Raw genomic sequence first — 7,364 nt, 5'->3', positions numbered from 1 at the left:
AATGTTTCCTCCCAATGTTACTCTTTATTCTCAATTTTCTTTTTCTTTTTTTAAAAATGTTTTTTTCTTTTTTTTTCCATGTTACTCTTTTTTTTCACAATTTCTCAATGTTTTCCTCAGTTTAGATATTTTTTTTCTCATTTTTTTAATGTTCCTTTTTTCCAAATGTTTCCTCTTTTTTCCGAAATTTTTCCTCCCAATGTTCCTCTTTATTCTCAATTTTCTTTTCTTTTTTTTCCTCCATGTTACTTTTTTTTCCCCACAATTTCTCTATTTTTTTCCTCAGTTTTGGTCTTTTTTCTCATTTTTTTTAAATGTTCTTTTTCTCCAAATGTTTCCTCTTTTTTCCAAAATGTTTTTCTCCCAAAGTTCCTCTTTATTCTCAATGTTCTTTTTCTTTTTAAAAAAATGTTTTTTCATTTTTTTCTCCATGTTACTCTTTTTTTCCCACAATTTCTCAATTTTTTCCTCAGTTTTGATCTTTTTTTTCTCATTTTTTAATGTTCTTTTCCTCCAAATGTTTCCTCTTTTTTCCAAAATTTTTCCTCCCAATGTTCCTCTTTATTCTCAATTTTCTTTTCTTTTTTTTTCTCCATGTTACTTTTTTTTTCCCACAATTTCTCTATTTTTTTCCTCAGTTTTGGTCTTTTTTCTCATTTTTTTAAAATGTTCTTTTTCTCCAAATGTTTCCTCTTTTTTCCAAAATGTTTTTCTCCCAAAGTTCCTCTTTATTCTCAATGTTCTTTTTCTTTTAAAAAAAATGTTTTTTCATTTTTTTCTCCATGTTACTCTTTTTTTTCCACAATTTCTCAATTTTTTCCTCAGTTTTGATCTTTTTTTTCTCATTTTTTAATGTTCTTTTCCTCCAAATGTTTCCTCTTTTTTCCCAAAATTTTTCCTCCCAATGTTCCTCTTTATTCTCAATTTTCTTTTTTTTTTTAATGTTTTTTTCTTTTTTTTTCTCAATGTTACTCTTTTTCTCCACAATTTCTCTATTTTTTCCTTAGTTTTCATCTTTTTTTTCTAATTTTTTAAATCTTTCTTTTTTCCAAATGTTTCCTCTTTTTTTCCCACAAATTTTCCTCCTAATGTTCCTCTTTATTCTCAATTTTCTTTTTTTTCTTTCTCCATGTAACTCTTTTTTTCCACAATTTCTCTATTTCTTTTCTCAGTTTTGATCTTTTTTCTCATTTTTTTTAATGTTCCTTTTTTCCAAATGTTTCCTCTTTTTTCCACAATTTTTCCTCCCAATGTTCCTCTTCATTCTCCTTTTTTTTTCTTTTTTAAATGTTTTTTTCATTTTTTTCTCCATGTTACTCTTTTTTCACCACAATTTCTATATTTTTTCCTCAGTTTTGCCTTTTTTTTTTTTTTTCTAATTTCTCTTTTTCCCACAATTTTTTCTCTCAATTTTAGTCTTTTGTTCCCAATGTTCCTCTTTTTTTCCTCAATTTTCTTCTCTTTTCCTCAAAGGCTGCTGTCCTTAATACAAAGCAAATAACATCAGACTAGTTTCATCTAGATTTCTTTCAACATTATTCTTTGCATTCACGGGAAACACTCCATTAGTAGGGATTGCCCATAATCCTTTGCGATTACAACACATTTCTTGAGTCCGAGTAGACTTTAAAGGCAAACTGCACATTTTGGAGTTTTGCCTATCATTCGTGATCCTTTTTAGAGACAACATCACAAATGCATTTTATTTTTTAAAATACAATATATTTTATTTTACTCTAATTTGTAATAATCGGTTTGTGCTAGGTGGCTAACAATGCAGCTAAATGCATCTAAATCACACTAAAAACATGAAAAAATGACCAACAATACTCCTTTACGTGTCCTGACATGAATATTAACAAGTATTAGCGACATTGTTATAAGCGCTAACTCAGAGGAACTACTTTTAGCCGCGCCGTGATCACAGAGAGCAAAACCTTCTTGCACACGTTCACAGTGTGAAGAAACATGTTGCTTTTATTACAAATATTGTTTTACTTGAATATGACTCACAATTATCATTTTTGTTCGTATTTGATGTGTGTATGGGGGGTGGGGGGGCACAGCTGTCAATCATCTCGTGGTGGATTGAGCCTTGAGTGGCGGCGCCTCTGATCCGCATGAAGACTAGTCAATGTGGTCACATGGCCTCAGCTGACGCCCGTCTCACGCACTCCTCTCGCCTCCCCCCCCCCCCCCCGTTCCTCCTCCCCCCTCCATCCCTCCCCTCCCCCCGGCAGATGGACCCCCTGGAGACGGACGCAGACATGCACTCCCTGGGCAGCACCTCCTGGCTCTTGGACCAGCGGGACTCCAGCCGGCGGCCCGTCAGCACCAAGTACGAGACCACCATATTCTGAGGGCCCGCCCCCATATCGCCCCCTCCCCTAAGCCCCGCCCCCCCCTGTCCCCTCCCTTGCATTGTCCTCGCACACAAACGCAGTTCGAGCCCCGTGCCTTCTGACTGTGACGGCGTCGCCACCCTCAGGGCTGCCCCTCCCCCTTTGCACTCTTCCTCCTTTTGCCCATGCCAAGGACTCCCTTGACTCCGCCTCCTCGCCATTCGGCGCCTTGGAAGATCCACAGAAGCGAGCTATCTGCCAACCAAACTGCCTCTCCCCCCCCCCCTCCCCCCACCCCCCTCCCTCCCCCCCATGACAACATGCATCCGCCTCCCTGACGGCACCCGGAGGTTGCTTATTTTATTCTTAACAATTCTTTTTTTTTTTTTTTTGACACTTTTGCAACATTTTACATTAATTTTCTTCTTCCATGTGTAGCCTATCCTGTCTTACCAGGCATCTACCACTGTGAGGCGCTGTGAGGAGGCCGCGCGACTTAGCCCGGGATGCCAAAAAGACAAATCGATGAAAACAAAAAGTAGCAGTTTGTTGTTTTTGTTGTTTTGTCCCTTCTTCTATGCATTTGTTCTGTGCTCACCAACACTCTTTGCTGCACTTTGATGTTCCCTCCATGGCGATGATTCTCCCTCTGGACGCCTGCCGGGTCAAGACTTGTAGCACAGGGCCGTCAAACTCGTGTCGCAGTAAATTTAAACATTTATTGAAAATATGCATGTGGGTAATTACAGGGTTTGTGCGGGTCATTAAAAGGATTTTTTTTGCAAAAATGGAGGCCTTACATGGCTTTAAATGTGATGTCCGGACACATTAACACACATTTAATTAATCACACCTGCTATTAGCTATTAAAGGCAGGCAGCAGTTCACGTTGTGTAAATGCTAAATAAAAAGAGAATACAATGATGTGCAAATCCTTTTCAACCTAAATTCAATTGAATAATAATAATAATATATTTTATTTGTAAAAAGCACTTTATATTGAGTAAACAATCTCAAAGTGCTACAGTGTATTAAAAAAAAAAAAAAAGATAATAAAGAAATAAATAGAAATAAAAACTAGAACAGCCAAATAGCTATAGCTAGTATGCACATATCTAAAAAAAAAAAAAAGGCTTTTTTAAAAAGAAGGGCTTTTAAGCCTTTTTTAAAAGCGTCCACAGTCTGTGGTGCCCTCAGGTGGTCAGGGAGCGCTCTCCAACTAGACTGCAAAGACAAGATATTTCATGTTCACACTGAGAAACGTTGTTATTTTTTGCAAATATGGGCTCATTTGGAATTTGATGCCTGCAACAGGTTTCCAAAAAGTTGGCACAAGTAATAATAATAATAATAATAATAATAATACCTGGGATTTATATAGCGCTTTTCTAAGTACCCAAAGTCGCTTTACATGTTAAAAACCCATCATTCATTCACACCTGGTGGCGGTAAGCTACTTTCGTAGCCACAGCTGCCCTGGGGTAGACTGACGGTGTGGCAAAAAAGACAGAGAAAGTTAGGAGTGCTCATCAAAACACTTATTTGGTGAACAGGCTAATTGGGAACAGGTGGGTGCCATGATTGGGTATAAAAGTAGCTTCCATGAAATGCTCAGTCATTCACAAACAAGGACGGGGTGAGGGTCACCACTTTGTCAACAAATGCCTGAGCAAATTGTTTAAGAACAACATTTCTCAACCAGCTATTGCAAGGAATTTAGGGATTTCACCATCTACGCTCCGTAATATCATCAAAAGGTTCAGAGAATCTGGAGAAATCACTGCACATAAGCCATGATATTATGCACCTTCGATCCCTCAGGCGGTGCCGCATCAAAAAGCGACATCAGTGTGTAATAGATATCACCACATGGGCTCAGGAACACTTCAAAACCCACTGTCAGTAACTACAGTTGGTCGCTACATCTGTAAGTGCAAGTTAAAACTCTACTATGCAAAGCCAGATAGATGAGCTCGGTCCCAGCGAGGCCGGCGGCGTTTCTGGGTGTTGTTGATAAATGGCTGTGGCTTTGCATAGTAGAGTTTTAACTTGCACTTACAGATGTAGCGACCAACTGTAGTTACTGACAGTGGTTTTCTGAAGTGTTCCTGAGCCCATGTGGTGATATCCTTTACACACCGATGTCGCTTTTTGATGCAGTACCGCCTGAGGAAACGAAGGTGCGTAATATCATGGCTTACGTGCAGTGATTTCTCCAGATTCTCTGAACCTTTTGATGATATTACGGAGCGTAGATGGTGAAATCCCTAAATTCCTTGCAATAGCTGGTTGAGAAATGTTGTTCTTAAACAATTTGCTCAGGCATTTGTTGACAAAGTGGTGACCCTCGCCCCGTCCTTGTTTGTGAATGACTGAGCATTTCATGGAAGCTGCTTTTATACCCAATCATGGCACCCACCTGTTCCCAATTAGCCTGTTCACCCGTGGGATGTTCCAAATAAGTGTTTGATGAGCATTCCTCCACTTTCTCAGTCTTTTTTGCCACTTGTGCCAGCTTTTTTGAAACATGTTGCAGGCACCAAATTCCAAATGAGCTAATATTTGCAAAAAATAACAAAGTTTACCAGTTCGAACGTTAAATATCTTGTCTTTGCAGTCTATTCAATTGAATATAAGTTGAAAAGGATTTGCAAATCATTGTATTCTCTTTTTATTTACCATTTACACAACGTGACAACTTCACTGCTTTTGGGGTTTTGCACATTCTCAGATATAAACAGTCTTGTGAGCCAATTATTATTCACTATATAGTAACATTAATATTCAAGATGATCATTGTCAAATGCTTACAATTTTGTCTATACAGACAATTGTAAGATTTTGACTATATATATATATATATATATATATATATATATATATATATATATATATATATATATATATATATATATATATATATATATATATGTATATATATATATATATATATATATATATATATATATATATATATATATATATATATATATATATATATATATATATATATATATATATATATATATATATATATATAATTATCTTCTTACAGTTAGTGGCATTAAAATACATTAAAAAAAACATCACATTGGATTTTCTGATGCCTGCAGAAACATTAAGTAACCTGTGATTCATTAATTAAACTTCAAGTTTAATTACAGATTACAGCACTTAAGTAAATGTATACCGTATTTACCGGACTATAGAGCGCACTAAACTCTAGAAGAAAATATTTTCCATATATTAGCCGTACCAGACTATAAGTCGCCGATATATATGTTGTGAAATGAGTTATTTACACAGAAATATTTAGTAAATGTTTATTTACATACCTTAGTTGTGTCCAAACGGTGTCTGTAACAGGGCAGTAAAACGGGTGATCAAACAAAACAGAAGGCATGGTCATGGACTCCAATCAGCTAAACAGACTCAATAACTCCACGGTGACGTTTTGGTGACTTTACTGAGGAATTTGTGAAAGTGAAACAATACAAAAAGAATGTAAGTTAATAATACTAACACAGACACTCGTAAACCTGTTAGCATATTAGCTTGGTTACATTACGATAGCACTTAAATTTTGCATGAAAACACTCCTACAGACATCACACATGGGACGCTTTAGTCAGTAAGAATTGTTTTAGTTATATTGGAAAACTTACCAACGTTGCTCGGAGCGATGAATTAGGAATCCATACGAGTAGAAACAGCTACGGGTGACTAGAAGACGGCACGGCTCTTGAGTTCCGGTTCAAAGATTTAAGCAGAAGAGACACACTTGTCCAAAAAGATGGCGCCATAGCACACAAACAATAACACACCTTTTCATGTCTTTGCACGTGTTTCATGAAAATTATTTGCATAATGGCCGCCAGAGAAGAAACATCCACAAATTAGCTGCGCCGTTTTATAAGCCGCAGGGTTCGAAGCGTAGGGAAAAAAGTAGCGGCTTATAGTCCGGAATTTACGGTATTTAATTTGTTCTTTTTTTTGTAAAACAGTACTTAATAATGTAATAAAAATGATTAAATTATACAAATTTTATTATGTCAAGATTAAAAGAACAAATGTATTTTGTAAAAAAAAAAGAAAAAAAAAGAGTATTTTATTGACACATTTCCAGGCTTCTGTGGGCCACATGTGGCCCCCGGGCCTTGAGTTTAACACCTGTGCTTTAGCGCCAAGTGTGGCACACGTGGTAGAAGAAGCGCATTTCAGTGTTGTGTTGCTGTTGTGTTGTTACGAATGGATTTGATACGCCATGTTTGTCATCTTTCAAAAAGGGGGCTCCGCCTCCTCCTCCGCCTCCTGCACTGTCAATCAAAAGCTTGTTGTGGAGTCGACACACTTTGTGCGCCACCTTTGGATTGTTGTCACGTCACCGTTTGTGTGTCTGTGTGCACACAGAGGATGTTGCCACGTCACCGTTTGTGTGTCTGTGTGCACACACAGGGGATGTTGTTGTCACGTCACCGTTTGTGTGTCTGTGTGCACACACAGGGGATGTTGTTGTCACGTCACCGTTTGTGTGTCTGTGTGCACACACAGGGGATGTTGTTGTGTTGGACTGTTGACCTGTGTGTGTGTTTGTGCGACACCATTCCGACTGTTGGCTTCCACCGGTGATGCATGAATGCACTGTTCTTTGTTAGGTGTGTGTGTGTGTGTGTGTGTGTGTGTGTGTGTGTGTGTGTGTGTGTGTGTGTGTGTGTGTGTGTGTGTGTGTGTGTGTGTGTGTGTGTGTGTCGTCTCCTCCGGCTCCATCTTGAACATTCCAGCCCGATCATCTTCACTCATCCCTCATCCCGCCAAACACGTCGTCACGTACCTTCTCCCATTTTGTGTGTCGCCACGGCAACCTGCTCTCGTACGGCTGCAAAGTAAAAAACGGTTACAAGAGGTTCAAACTTGGAAAAAAAAGTAGTTTTCTCAAAGCCAAACTAAAACCGGTTCGAGTAGAACCTGAAGCCCAGGCCTAACCCTCCCAAGCATGGGAAATTTTGTTTGCATTTTTTAACA

General features: G+C 38.0%; 2 protein-coding genes and 1 long non-coding RNA gene across 5 annotated transcripts in view; 2 read left to right on the top strand and 1 right to left on the bottom strand.

The window, feature by feature from the left end:
* The window catches only part of anks1ab (ankyrin repeat and sterile alpha motif domain containing 1Ab), a 181,690-nt gene that overhangs the window by 164,168 nt on the left and 10,158 nt on the right, over window positions 1-7,364 (top strand). The gene's annotated exons all lie outside the window — the stretch shown is intronic.
* Window positions 2,248-3,130, top strand: LOC133643293 (uncharacterized). 2 transcript variants are annotated; one of them, XR_009824662.1, is made up of 2 exons: window positions 2,248-2,338; window positions 2,781-3,130. It is a non-coding gene; the product is annotated as an uncharacterized LOC133643293 (long non-coding RNA). The 2 variants fall into 2 exon arrangements; XR_009824661.1 differs by lacking the exon at window positions 2,248-2,338 and adding an exon at window positions 2,348-2,692.
* Window positions 7,035-7,364, bottom strand: part of phc2b (polyhomeotic homolog 2b (Drosophila)) — a 115,531-nt gene continuing 115,201 nt past the window's right edge. The window contains exon 16 of the transcript XR_009824666.1: window positions 7,035-7,218. The gene's annotated coding sequence lies outside the window, so the exon portion shown is untranslated. The remainder of the gene's footprint in view (window positions 7,219-7,364) is intronic.

The sequence above is a fragment of the Entelurus aequoreus genome, linkage group LG26 (assembly GCF_033978785.1).
Source record: "Entelurus aequoreus isolate RoL-2023_Sb linkage group LG26, RoL_Eaeq_v1.1, whole genome shotgun sequence".
Taxonomy (NCBI): Eukaryota; Metazoa; Chordata; class Actinopteri; order Syngnathiformes; family Syngnathidae; genus Entelurus; species Entelurus aequoreus.
This window is presented reverse-complemented; position numbering and strand designations above follow the sequence as displayed.